At 46.3% G+C, this 14,437-nt stretch overlaps 1 protein-coding gene across 5 annotated transcripts in view; it reads left to right on the top strand.

Annotated features, from left to right (window-relative positions):
* The window catches only part of PPIP5K1 (diphosphoinositol pentakisphosphate kinase 1), a 281,975-nt gene that overhangs the window by 266 nt on the left and 267,272 nt on the right, over positions 1-14,437 (top strand). For 2 of the 5 annotated variants that reach the window (XM_063925883.1, XM_063925886.1), the window contains exon 2: positions 1,440-1,518. The exons of 2 other annotated variants lie outside the window; for them this stretch is intronic. The gene's annotated coding sequence lies outside the window, so the exon portion shown is untranslated. Of the gene's footprint in view, positions 1-1,439; positions 1,519-12,194; positions 12,337-14,437 lie in introns of all 5 variants that reach the window. One more of the 5 variants, XM_063925882.1, reaches the window with a different exon arrangement.

Below are 14,437 nucleotides of genomic sequence, written 5' to 3' on the forward strand. Positions count from 1 at the left end.
GTTGTGCTCAGCCTGTCCTGGCACTGCTATCACTGTGTAACATGTCATTACATGCATGTAGGTATTATACATGTAAATAGTCATTTAGCGCTGTGTGCAGAATATGTCACCTTTTCTGTATCCTTTATGGGTTATCATAGGTGTGTGTGTGTCTGTGTCTGTGTTGTGTAGGTACAAAACATGATTGTACCACTGAGTAATCATTGTATGAATTTGCATTTCCTCTATTGCTTTGTGAGTTTATCATTTTATCCTAAGTAATGCTCAGGATTTAGGATATTTTTAAAGTTGCCCGTAGGTCAGTGATGTATTCGCAGCCTCTCCATTGGGGGCCATCCAGTCACATAGCAGCCTCACTTGTTCATGAGCATAAAAACAACAATTATACAAACGCTAACACAGCTAGTTTTTGTTGCACCCCTATGAGGTGCAATTAATTATGAGTGAGGATCATTGCCTACACATCATGCAAAAACATGACCCACTATGGGACCTCGTGGCTTGAATGTATACAGCGCCCCCAATTCCTACCCCGTATGTTCCCATTTACTGATCACATTGTATTAACTGCTATTCATACAGTACGGGGGGGGGGGGGGGGGGGGGGGGGGGGTGTTGTTATTATCTGCCATTGTCAAATGAACTCCTCTGAGTATAGTTGCTCATAGTGTTGTGCTCCTGTGACAGCTATTACTGATCTGGCATCACCGCTTGTTGTCATGCACATTAGGGCTCAGTCAGATGGGGCTGTCATGAACAAAGTTCAAATGTTCAGTATTTTACGCATGTGGCAACCTGCAACGTCGCAAGCACCCCGCCATCAGACTGTAGTGTTTGACTGTCTGATGCCATTTTGGGGGCTGGGAGGGGGTGGCATCTGACTCTGTTTGGCACAATGGAGGACTGTCGCCGCCGTTTAGGGGATGGGAAGAGGTCAGGGATTACCGTCCCTGGACGGAGATTTCCAGGCCTCTGTGACAGGCAGCTTGCACGTCACCGTGGGTGCCACACACCGCCCGATGATGGGTGCTTTGATCTGATGCTGCGTCCTAGGACGCAGGTCGGATGACTACTGCAGCAGGAGGCGTCTGCTTGTAATAGACACCACCTGCTGCATCACCATACAGCGCTATCTCCAACCGGATCTGAATAAACCCCATTATTTTTACCATGTACACATGAGCGAGCTGTCGGCTCTTCTGAACAGACTCCATGCGGCCCTGTCCCATATGTTTCAGTAAGATAATGCTTCTCTATGCTTTAAAAAAATAAATAAATTATGAGATACATTGATTATAAAAAGTCTTTTGTTGTGTAGAAATATATAGGTTGCATTATATGACATCCTCTGCTTGTGAGGATTTTGTGCTGTGCACACTGTTTACTTTTGGCTTTCCAGGAGATATATAGTACCTAAAAAATTTTTTTTTTTTTTGCAGAGGGCCATAGCATAACATGATCTGGGCAATCTGCAACTAAGCGTAAGATGCCAACAAGTTGTCAAAGCTGCAAAAGCAGGTAGGAGATTCTGGTAGGAAAGCCCTGATTTCAGGTCTGTGTAGTGACTGACAGGGCCATCTTAGATGTGCTCACTGGGCAGCTGCAGTCCAGTGGAGCCCAGCCTAGCAGCATTTTGTACTGCAGCCAGACAGTGAATGGCTTTCAGCATGCTGATTGGTGCATGGCTGGAGCTATTCACCAATCGGAGTGCAGCATTCTCTACCTGCCTCAAAGCCTGCAGCCAGACAGTGAATGGCATTCAGCATGCTGAATGGTGCATGGCTGGAGCTAGAGCTATCCACCAATCGGAGTGCAGCATTCTCTACCTGCCTCCGAGCATGCAGCCAGACAGTGAATGGCTGTCAGCATGCTGATTGGTGGATGACTGGAACTATCAACCAATCAGAATGCATACAGCCATTTGCTGTATGGAAGCATGTGGGGAGACTGTGTGGGACCGCAGAAGAGGCATGCTATGGTTTTTATTTTTTTTAAATATTTATTCCCTTGAATGGGTAGGTGCCCCAGTGCACTGCTTTGCCCAAGGTCTACAATGCTGTTAAGACGACCCTGGTGACTGACAGAGCGGAGCTGCAGCAGGAGAATGTTTTGTGAGGAATATAGGACCTGATTCAGAGATGGACGCAAATCGCTGCATAGGCAGCAAGATCTGGGTCCCTCTCCTCACATGCTGGTGGCCACCCAGCAAAGGACAAAGCCACAGGCCATGTGTGGCACCTCCTCCCGATGCGTCTGCATTTACTTTTTATTTAATTTTCTCTATCGTCCTAAGTGGATGCTGGGGTTCCTGAAAGGACCATGGGGGATAGCGGCTCCGCAGGAGACAGGGCACAAAAAAGTAAAGCTTTACTAGGTCAGGTGGTGTGCACTGGCTCCTCCCCCTATGACCCTCCTCCAGACTCCAGTTAGATTTTGTGCCCGAACGAGAAGGGTGCAATCTAGGTGGCTCTCCTAAAGAGCTGCTTAGAGAAAGTTTAGTTTAGGTTTTTTTTTTTTCTTTACAGTGAGTCCTGCTGGCAACAGGATCACTGCAACGTGGGACTTAGGGGGAAAGTAGTAAACTCACCTGCATGCAGAGTGGATTTGCTGCTTGGCTACTGGACACCATTAGCTCCAGAGGGATCGAACACAGGCCCAGCCGTGGAGTCCGGTCCCGGAGCCGCGCCGCCGACCCCCTTGCAGATGCTGAAGCGTGAAGAGGTCCGGAAACCGGCGGCTGAAGACTCCTCAGTCTTCATAAGGTAGCGCACAGCACTGCAGCTGTGCGCCATTTTCCTCTCAGCACACTTCACTGGGCAGTCACTGAGGGTGCAGAGCGCTGGGGGGGGGCGCTCTGAGAGGCAAATATAAACCTTATACAAGGCTAAAAATACCTCACATATAGCCCATAGGGGCTATATGGAGATATTTAACCCCTGCCTGACTGGAAAAATAGAGGGAGAAGAACCCGCCGAAAAAGGGGCGGGGCCTATCTCCTCAGCACACGGCGCCATTTTCTGTCACAGCTCCGCTGGTCAGAACGGCTCCCAGGTCTCTCCCCTGCACTGCACTACAGAAACAGGGTAAAACAGAGAGGGGGGGCACATTAATGGCTATATATATATATATTAAAGCAGCTATAAGGGAGCACTTAATATAAGGATATCCCTTGTATATATAGCGCTTTGTGGTGTGTGCTGGCAGACTCTCCCTCTGTCTCCCCAAAAGGGCTAGTGGGTCCTGTCTTCATTAGAGCATTCCCTGTGAGTTTGCGGTGTGTGTCGGTACGTGGTGTCGACATGTATGAGGACGATATTGGTGTGGAGGCGGAGCAATTGCCAAATATGCAGATGTCACCCCCCAGGGGGTCGACACCAGAATGGATGCCTTTATTTGTGGAATTACGTGATGGTTTATCTTCCCTTAAACAGTCAGTTGAGGACATGAGGCGGCCGGACAATCAATTAATGCCTGTCCAGGCGCCTCAAACACCGTCAGGGGCTGTAAAACGCCCTTTGCCTCAGTCGGTCGACACAGACCCAGACACGGGCACTGATTCCAGTGACGACGGTAGAAATTCAAACGTATTTTCCAGTAGGGCCACACGTTATATGATTTTGGCAATGAAGGAGACGTTACATTTAGCTGATACTACAGATACCGTAAAACAGGGTATTATGTATGGTGTGAAAAAACTACAAACAGTTTTTCCTGAATCAGAAGAATTAAATGACGTGTGTGATGAAGCGTGGGTTGCTCCTGATAAAAAGTTGATAATTTCAAAAAAGTTATTGGCATTATACCCTTTCCCGCCAGAGGTTAGGGCGCGCTGGGAAACACCCCCTAAGGTGGACAAGGCGCTCACACGCTTATCCAAACAAGTGGCGTTACCCTCTCCTGAGACGGCCGCACTTAAGGATCCATCAGATAGAAAGATGGAAGTTATTCAAAAGAATATATACACACATGCAGGTGTTATACTACGACCAGCTATAGCAACTGCCTGGATGTGCAGTGCTGGAGTAGTTTGGTCAGAATCCCTGATTGAAAATATTGATACCCTAGATAGGGACAATGTTTTACTGTCGTTAGAACAAATAAAGGATGCATTTATCTATATGCGTGATACACAGAGGGATATTTGCACACTGGCATCTCGGGTGAGTGCTATGTCCATTTCAGCCAGAAGAGCCTTATGGACACGACAGTGGACAGGCGATGCGGATTCAAAACGTCACATGGAGGTTTTGCCGTATAAAGGGGAGGAGTTATTTGGAGTTGGTCTATCAGACTTGGTGGCCACGGCTACTGCCGGGAAATCCACTTTTTTACCTCAAGTCACTCCCCAACAGAGAAAGGCACCGACCTTTCAACCGCAGCCTTTTCGCTCCTACAAAAATAAGAGAGCAAAGGGCTTGTCGTACCTGCCACGAGGCAGAGGAAGAGGGAAGAGACACCAACAGGCAGCTCCTTCCCAGGAACAGAAGCCCTCCCCGGCTCCTGCAAAAACCTCAGCATGACGCTGGGGCCTCTCAAGCGGACTCGGGGACAGTGGGGGGCCGTCTCAAAAATTACAGCGCGCAGTGGGCTCACTCGCAGGTAGACCCCTGGATCCTGCAGATAATATCTCAGGGGTACAGGTTGGAATTAGAGACGGATCCTCCTCATCGTTTCCTGAAGTCTGCCTTACCAACCGTCTCTTCCGAAAGGGAGAGGGTGTTGGAAGCCATTCACAAGCTGTACGCTCAGCAGGTGATAGTCAAAGTACCCCTATTACAACAAGGAAAGGGGTATTATTCCACTCTATTTGTGGTACCGAAGCCGGATGGCTCGGTAAGGCCTATTCTAAATCTGAAGTCCTTGAACCTCTACATAAAAAAGTTCAAGTTCAAGATGGAGTCACTCAGAGCAGTGATAGCGAACCTGGAAGAAGGGGACTTTATGGTATCCTTGGACATCAAGGATGCGTATCTACACGTTCCGATTTACCCCGCACACCAGGGGTACCTCAGGTTCATTGTTCAAAACTGTCACTATCAGTTTCAGACGCTGCCGTTCGGATTGTCCACGGCGCCTCGGGTCTTTACCAAGGTAATGGCCGAGATGATGATTCTTCTTCGAAGAAAAGGCGTATTAGTTATCCCATACTTGGACGATCTCCTAATAAGGGCAAGGTCCAGAGAACAGCTGGAGACAGCTTTAGCACTATCTCAAGAGGTGCTAAGACAACACGGGTGGATTCTGAATATTCCAAAATCCCATTTAATCCCGACAACTCGTCTGCTGTTCCTAGGAATGATTCTGGACACGGTTCAGAAAAAGGTTTTCCTTCCAGAGGAAAAAGCCAAGGAGTTATCCGATCTGGTCAGGAACCTCCTAAAACCAGGAAAAGTGTCAGTACATCAATGCACAAGAGTCCTGGGAAAAATGGTGGCTTCTTACGAAGCAATTCCATTCGGCAGATTCCATGCAAGAATATTCCAAAGGGATCTGTTGGACAAATGGTCAGGGTCGCATCTGCAGATGCACCTGCGAATAACCCTGTCACCAAAGACAAGGGTGTCACTTCTGTGGTGGTTGCAGAAGGCTCACCTATTAGAAGGCCGCAGATTCGGCATTCAGGATTGGATCCTGGTGACCACGGACGCCAGCCTGAGAGGCTGGGGAGCAGTCACACAAGGAAGAAACTTCCAGGGAGTATGGACGAGTCTGGAAAAGTCTCTTCACATAAACATTCTGGAACTAAGAGCAATCTACAATGCTCTAAGCCAGGCGGAACTTCTCCTGCAAGGAAAGCCGGTGTTGATTCAGTCGGACAACATCACGGCGGTCGCCCATGTAAACAGGCAGGGCGGCACAAGAAGCAGGAGTGCAATGGCAGAAGCTGCCAAGATTCTTCGCTGGGCGGAGAATCACGTGATAGCACTGTCAGCAGTGTTCATCCCGGGCGTGGACAACTGGGAAGCAGACTTCCTCAGCAGACACGATCTTCATCCGGGAGAGTGGGGTCTACATCCAGAAGTCTTCAACATGTTAATAGACCGTTGGGAAAGACCAATTGTAGACATGATGGCGTCTCGCCTCAACAAGAAACTGGACAAATATTGCGCCAGGTCAAGAGATCCACAGGCAATAGCTGTGGACGCACTGGTAACTCCTTGGGTGTACCAGTCAGTGTATGTGTTTCCTCCTCTGCCGCTCATACCAAAGGTATTGAAGATCATACGGCAAAGAAGAGTAAGAACAATACTAGTGGTTCCGGATTGGCCGAGAAGGACTTGGTATCCGGAACTTCAAGAGATGCTCACGGACGAACCGTGGCCTCTACCTCTGAGAAGGGACCTGCTACAGCAGGGTCCCTGTCTTTTTCAAGACTTACCGCGGCTGCGTTTGACGGCATGGCGGTTGAACGCCAGATCCTAAAAGGGAAAGGCATTCCAGAAGAAGTCATTCCTACCTTGATTAAGGCACGGAAGGAAGTCACCGTGAAACATTATCACCGCATTTGGCGAAAATATGTAGCGTGGTGCGAGGATCGGAAGGTTCCGACGGAGGAATTCCAACTGGGTCGTTTCCTACATTTCCTGCAATCAGGATTATCTATGGGTCTCAAATTGGGATCCATTAAGGTTCAAATTTCGGCCCTGTCAATATTCTTCCAAAAAGAATTGGCCTCTGTCCCTGAGGTCCAGACTTTTGTCAAGGGAGTACTGCATATACAGCCTCCTGTGGTGCCTCCGGTGGCACCGTGGGATCTAAATGTAGTTTTAGATTTCCTCAAATCCCATTGGTTTGAACCATTGAAAAAGGTGGATTTGAAATATCTCACATTGAAAGTGACTATGTTACTAGCCCTGGCCTCTGCCAGGAGAGTATCTGAATTGGCGGATTTATCTTATAAAAGTCCTTATCTAATCTTCCATTCGGATAGGGCAGAACTGCGGACTCGTCCGCATTTTCTCCCTAAAGTGGTATCAGCATTTCATCTGAACCAACCTATTGTGGTGCCTGCGGCCACTAGCGACTTGGAGGACTCCAAGTTGTTGGACGTTGTCAGAGCCTTAAAAATATACATTGCAAGGACGGCTGGAGTCAGAAAATCTGACTCGCTGTTTATATTGTATGCACCCAACAAGTTGGGCGCACCTGCTTCTAAGCAGTCGATTGCTCGTTGGATTTGTAACACAATTCAACTTGCACATTCTGTGGCAGGCCTGCCACAGCCTAAAACTGTAAAAGCCCACTCCACAAGGAAGGTGGGCTCATCTTGGGCGGCTGCCCGAGGGGTCTCGGCATTACAACTCTGCCGAGCAGCTACGTGGTCGGGGGAGAACACGTTTGTAAAATTTTACAAATTTGATACCCTGGCAAAGGAGGACCTGGAGTTCTCTCATTCGGTGCTGCAGAGTCATCCGCACTCTCCCGCCCGTTTGGGAGCTTTGGTATAATCCCCATGGTCCTTTCAGGAACCCCAGCATCCACTTAGGACGATAGAGAAAATAAGAATTTACTTACCGATAATTCTATTTCTCGGAGTCCGTAGTGGATGCTGGGCGCCCATCCCAAGTGCGGATTATCTGCAATACTTGTACATAGTTATTGTTAACTAATTCGGGTTATTGTTAAGGAGCCATCTTTAAGAGGCCCTTTCTGTTGTCATACTGTTAACTGGGTTTAGATCACAAGTTGTACGGTGTGATTGGTGTGATTGGTGTGGCTGGTATGAGTCTTACCCGGGATTCAAAATGCCTCCCTTATTGTGTATGCTCGTCCGGGCACAGTACCTAACTGGAGTCTGGAGGAGGGTCATAGGGGGAGGAGCCAGTGCACACCACCTGACCTAGTAAAGCTTTACTTTTTTGTGCCCTGTCTCCTGCGGAGCCGCTATCCCCCATGGTCCTTTCAGGAACCCCAGCATCCACTACGGACTCCGAGAAATAGAATTATCGGTAAGTAAATTCTTATTATTTTTTTTTTTTTATCTGCAAGCTGCATGCTTAGCGTCAGCTTGCAGGCTATTACATTAGCACCTTAGTTTAAGGTGGTTAGAGATGTTCTGTGTCATACAGCCTCCAGTGCTCAGGAATATGGTGAATATGTGGAAATTGAAAGAGATTGTTATCTCTACTTTGGTGGCTGAGATGCTGGTGCCGAAGGGGTTAAAGTCACTCATAGAAGCCGTATCCCTAAACGTTTTTATGATTATATATTTTTGAGCACTGGAGGCTGTATTACACAGAACATCTCTCACCACCTTAAACTAAGGGACTTAAACTAGTAATAGCCCCTTAGTTTACGGTGGTGAGAAACATTGGGAAATGTGCAGCGACAGAGGTGGTGAGATATCTGAAGTGGATAGGTAAATTTGGGTATTATCTGCATACTAATGATATGAAATCCAAAAGATCTGATTAGTTTTCCAAGAGAGACAAAAATAAAGGACCTAGGATTGTACCTTGTGGTACTCTAACTGATAGAGGAAGTGGAGAGGAGTATTACCTATGGATTAGTTTTTTACAATTTCACTTCTGGATTGTCAAATTCATTCGTCTTCTCCAGATGCTTCTCTAATGCATCCAATTAATAGTAGCAATGGACAGAGGGGGTCATTCTGACCCGATCGCACGCTGCAGTTTTTTGCAGCGGTGCAATCGGGTCTGAACTGCACATGTGCCGCGACCGCAATGCGCAGGCACTTCGCTGCCCGGGGACGGGAAACGCCGGGCAGCGCGGGACCTTACGAAGAAAGCGATCACAGCGGCGATCGCAAGGTGATTGACAGCAAGAAGGCATTTCTGAGTGGCACCTGACCATTTTCTCGGAGTGCTGCGGAAAATGCAAGCATGTCCAGGCGTTTGCAGGGTGGGTGTCTGACGTCAGTTTCGGGACCTGACAGGCTGAAGTGATCGCAGTGGCTGAATAAGTTCAGAGCTACTCAGAAACTGCACAAAATCTTTTTGCACAGCTCCCCTGCACAAGCGATCGCACACTTGCTATGCTAAAATGCACTCCCCCATAGGCGGCGACTATCTGATCGCACGGCTGCAAAAAACTGCTACCGTGCGATCAACTCGGAATGACTCCCAGTGTGTACATGTTAAGGTGGTGTCTTTTCAATCAATCTCTAACAGACTTTCACTCCTTTACAAAGGCTTTGTTATGTGCTCTTACAGCATTCTGATCTTGTATAGAAGCTTGCAAATATATAGCTAGCTTTCCTTTTTTAAGAAAGAACTATGCTTGATCAGTGCACCTTTAATGACACTCTTATGCACATCCATACGAGAACTGATGTCTGGGGTGGTGTTCACAATAAACCAGGGGGAGGTTTTGACATCTCTTAAGTGCCATGTCATCATTTATTAGTTTGGTTCAACACCTACCAATGTGATTTTCCTCCTTCCATATTTCCAAGTTTTCACCAGAGAAGGAAAATGGAGAAAAAATGAATTTCTGGATAATTTTCTGAGGTACTGGGAAAACTGTTGAGCTCTTCCCACACCGGATAGATAAGTACTTCTAGAAGCCGGGTTCAATTAGCCTCTGTAATTAACTGCTGTCTAATTTGTCCTCCGGGGCTATTCAGTTGCAGCCCGCGATAAATCCACAAGCCACACTTAACGTGGGTTTCTGTTCCAGCCTGAGGGAAGCAAGAACAGAAATCTGTGGTCAGTGTTCTTCCTGCAGGTGCCACAAATGTGTTAAGCCATAGCTCCAGGTACCTTTCCCAGAAACTATGGGTTAACACATATTAGCGGTAGATTTACCGCACAAGAAAAAAGGGTCTGTAATTGAATAACCTCTGATGTTAAAATAAGGAGGAAGTGAAAGCGAAGGAAGATAAAATATGTGAGTATATGTGTGGACTGTACAGTGGGGATATAATTAGATAGGAAAGCTTATGGAGGTTATGTGAGTGGTTCTAGAATTTGATACGCTTGCCTGAAGAGGTTAGGGAACGATTGAAGGTTAGAGTCTTATTGTGTGTGGTAGGGCATACCACAGAGTGAGTGCAGCCCGGAGAAAGTTCTGCAATCCTGAATGGGAGTGAGTAATGAGTGTGGATGAGAGACATAGGGGCTAATTCAGACCTTATTGCTAGGGTGCGTTTTTTGCATCCCTGCGATCATGTAGTCGCCGCCTACAGGGGGAGGGGGAAATCGCTGTGCAGGGGTGCGATCCCATGTGCAGGAGAGCTGCACTAACAGGAGTTTGTGCAGTCTCTGCACAGGCCATGACTTACTCTTCCAGTGTGATGATATGGGGCGGAGCTGACGTCAGAAACACTCCCTCCAAACGCCTGGTCCCTCCTGCGTTTTTCCGGACACTCCTTTAAAACGGCCAGTTGCCACCCACAAACGGCCTTTTCCTGTCAGTCACCTTGCAATCGGCCGTGCGATTGCTTTTTTCGCACCATTCTGTTGCTGCCCGGCGCTCCCGTTGCTGCGGCCCAGCGTGCCTGTGCATTGCGGTGCATATGCATGCACATTTCAGACCTGATCACCCGCTATGCGAAAACACACAGCAGTGATCAGGTCTGAATCGGCCCCATAGATCTTGTGAAGAGCGAACAGGTTGAGTTGGGAGTTATTGCGATAAGCGAAGAGTTGAACATAGGTTTGGTTAATGGCCTTGTGTGTGAGTAGAAGTATTTTAGTTTGGATACGGTAGAATACAGGTAACCAATGGAGAGACGGACAGAGTGGATCTGCAGTCTATGAACGTCTAGCCAGAAAAATTAGCCTTGCATCTGTATTCACAATAAATTGTTGTGGTGAGAGTTTCTTTTTGGTAAGACCAGTAAGAAGACTATTGCAATAATCAGTGCGGGAGATAGGAACCAAGAAAGGGCTGTGTCTTGAAGACCTAGGGATTGTAGTGTTTTATGAGAAGAGAGTGGTCAACAGTGTCAAAAGCAGCAGAATGGCTTTCAGACTTCGCAGTGACCATATAATCTACTACTTTAATCAGTGCTGTCTCTGTGAAGTGTTGGGAACAGAAGCCTGACTGAAGTTAGTCCATCAAATTGTGTGAGTTAAGAAAGTGTGTGAGGCGGGTGTAGGCAAGTCTCTCAAGTAGCTTGGAGAGGCAAGGGAGCTGAGAGATGGGATGGTAGATTGAGAGAGAGTTTGGGTCAGAATCAGTGCATTCTTGAACAGTAAAGGAAAAATACTGGTAGAGCGAGATATTACAGATGTTACTTAAGATTGGGATGAGCTCAGGAGACAGATATTTACTTATTTGTGAGGTATAGCATCAAGAGGAGAGAGAGGTAGTAGAGTAGCAGGGTATAGGATCAAGAGGAGAGGTAGTAGAGTAGCAGGATGAGAAGAGGTTCATTTGTGGGATCAAATGAAAAGAGAGTACCAGAGGGTTCAGGTAGGGAATTGAGCAGGTCCCTGGCTGAGGAAGAGCATACCATTTCATCTCTGAGCTTATCAATTTTGTCCTTGAAGTAAAGGTCCATACACACTAGACGAGAAAGTAAAAGATCTCGCTCAGAAGGGCCAATCTGAGCGAGATCTTTTACTTTCTCGTCCAGTGTGTACAATCAGTGTCGTTAACGATGCGCGTTCCGTTAACGACCCCCTCCCTTGTCTGAACATGTACAGACGAGGGAGGTCCTCGTTAACGACATCCATGCTGCAGATGCAGTATGGGTGTTGTGCTGCCGCCGCCGCCCCCCCTGCCATCGCTCCCTTCCCCGCATGTATTGACAAGTGTGTATGCACTTGCCGATGCCGGGTCCCCGCCGCCGCCAATATTAGTGTCGGCGGGGATCATGTAATGTGTATGGGGCTTTAGAAGCAAGATCTCGCGCCTTGATAGTGGCTTATAAGTTGGGTGATGGATGGTTCAGAAGTGATTTAAATGTATTAAAAAGTCATTGGGGGTTAGAGCAGAGATGGCAGTTTGGAAATATGTTACTTGGAATACAAGATTTATGCCACTAAATTTCATCTTTACATCACAGTTTTTGTAGGTGTCTTCTCAGTTTAGAGTGCCACGATTGACATCTAGGCCTATGTGGAGTGTGATGGGTAGCTTGAGCCACTTTATCAATGACTATTTCTAGAGTCTGGTACAGGTGTCATTTAGCTGTCTCAGGAGAAGTGAATGCAGAAGTAGGTGAAAGCAGTTGTTGGAGTGAGGTGGAAAGTTCTTAAAAATTTATTGCGTTAATATTTCTGCAGGTTTAAGGAGAATTTGAGGAGTCTTTTGTGGTAGGCAGTGATCTAGATACGTGCTCTGCTCCTGTGTCCACTGACCTGTTGGACATGCTTTTGTTAAGGAAGGAAATCTCCAAAGCTCTTTGGTGAAGCCATCATACAGTAGGTAAGTGTAAAGGGGCTATTTATATCCTAGGTATCCATTCCACATGCCTCCCATAGCAAAATGTTAGGCAAGTTCCTCAAAATTCAGCAAATAGGTTTTCTTTATGCAGCAGCACGGTTTGCATTGTGGTTAGCATTACTGCCTCACATCACTAAGGTCTTCGGTTCAATTGCCACTAAGGCCCTAATTGTGGAGAGTTTGTATGTTTGTGTTTGAGTGGATTAGCTCTGGTCTCCTTCCACAATCCAAAAACTTGAAGGTTAATTGGATTGATTCTGACAAAAAAAAAAATGTGTGTGTACATGTGGTAGAGAATGTGGATTGTAAGCTCCACTGGGGCAGTAACTGATGTGAATATTCTCTGTAAAGCGCTGTAGAATATGTTTGGCTACATATGATACATAGAAATATAGTGAGAATACAAATACAGGTTGAGTATCCCATATCCAAAATACTTGGGACCAGAAGTATTTTGGATATCGGATCATTCTGTATTTTGGAATAATTGCATATCATAATGAGATATCATGGCGATGGGATCTAAGTCTAAGCACAAAATGCTTTTATGTTTCATATACACACAGCCTGAAGGTCATTCTAGCCAATATTTTTTTATAACTTTGTGTATTAAACAAAGTTTGTGTACATTGAGCCATCAGAAAACAAAGGTTTCACTATCTCACTCTCACTCAAACAATTCTGTAGTTTGCAATATACCGTATTTCGGAATATTTGGATATGGGATACTCAACCTGTATAATAAGTTAAGTCTAAAATACTTAAAGAAATCCAAATTATTGATATACTGTGTAACATATAGTTACTTTCCGAATTTAAAATCTCTGAAAGAAAAGGTGAAGGAAAATATAGACATATACAGAGGCCGTATTTGCCATCTCAAAGGAAATTAGTGTGCTAATGTTTATATCGTGGCTGAATAAATGTGACACAATGTGTCATAATAATATGAATTTAATAATGCACATAAACAAGTATTATTTTTTTAAGCAATAGATTGCATCAAATGTATAAAATCAATAGAAAAATGAAATGCAAAATTATACTGAATTCATTCACGTCAGTAAGCGCCATCTAGTGGATAAAGATTCCCATCTATGTTTTCATTGTAAGGTCACTGCCACTATCCAGCTGACCAGGAAGCATTGCTGAAAGAATAAATGCAACTTTGTGGGGGGTTTTTAATAGCTGAAATAAACATACGAGACCCACCCAAAAGGGTAAATTTACTAAGGTGGGAGTTTTTTTTTTTAGAACTGGTGATGTTGTCCATAGCAAGCAGTCAGATTCTACTTATCTTCTAGAAGCAGCTAGATAAATGATAATAGATAGAATCTGGTTGCTATAGGCAACATCACCAGCTCTACAAAAATCTCCCACTTAAGTAAATTTACCCGAAAGACTCAACTCTTTAATATACTTCCCTACCTTTCTCTGACGTCCTAGTGGATGCTGCAAACTCCGTAAGGACCATGGGGAATAGCGGCTCCGCAGGAGACTGGGCACAAAAGTAAAGCTTTAGGACTACCTGGTGTGCACTGGCTCCTCCCCCTATGACCCTCCTCCAAGCCTCAGTTAGATTTTTGTGCCCGGCCGAGAAGGGTGCACACTAGGGGCTCTCCTGAGCTTCTTAGTGAAAGTTTAGTTTTAGGTTTTCTCTATCGTCCTAGTGGATGCTGGGGTTCCTGAAAGGACCATGGGGAATAGCGGCTCCGCAGGAGACAGGGCACAAAAAGTAAAACTTTAGGATCAGGTGGTGTGCACTGGCTCCTCCCCCTATGACCCTCCTCCAAGCCTCAGTTAGATTTTTGTGCCCGGCCGAGAAGGGTGCAATCTAGGTGGCTCTCCTAAAGAGCTGCTTAGAAAAGTTTAGCTTAGGTTTTTTATTTTACAGTGAGTCCTGCTGGCAACAGGATCACTGCAACGAGGGACTTAGGGGAGAAGAAGTGAACTCACCTGCGTGCAGGATGGATTGGCTTCTTTGGCTACTGGACATTAGCTCCAGAGGGACGATCACAGGTACAGCCTGGATGGTCACCGGAGCCTCGCCGCCGGCCCCCTTGCAGATGCTGAAAAGAGAAGA

This window comes from Pseudophryne corroboree, chromosome 6, assembly GCF_028390025.1.
Source record: "Pseudophryne corroboree isolate aPseCor3 chromosome 6, aPseCor3.hap2, whole genome shotgun sequence".
NCBI classification, from domain to species: Eukaryota; Metazoa; Chordata; class Amphibia; order Anura; family Myobatrachidae; genus Pseudophryne; species Pseudophryne corroboree.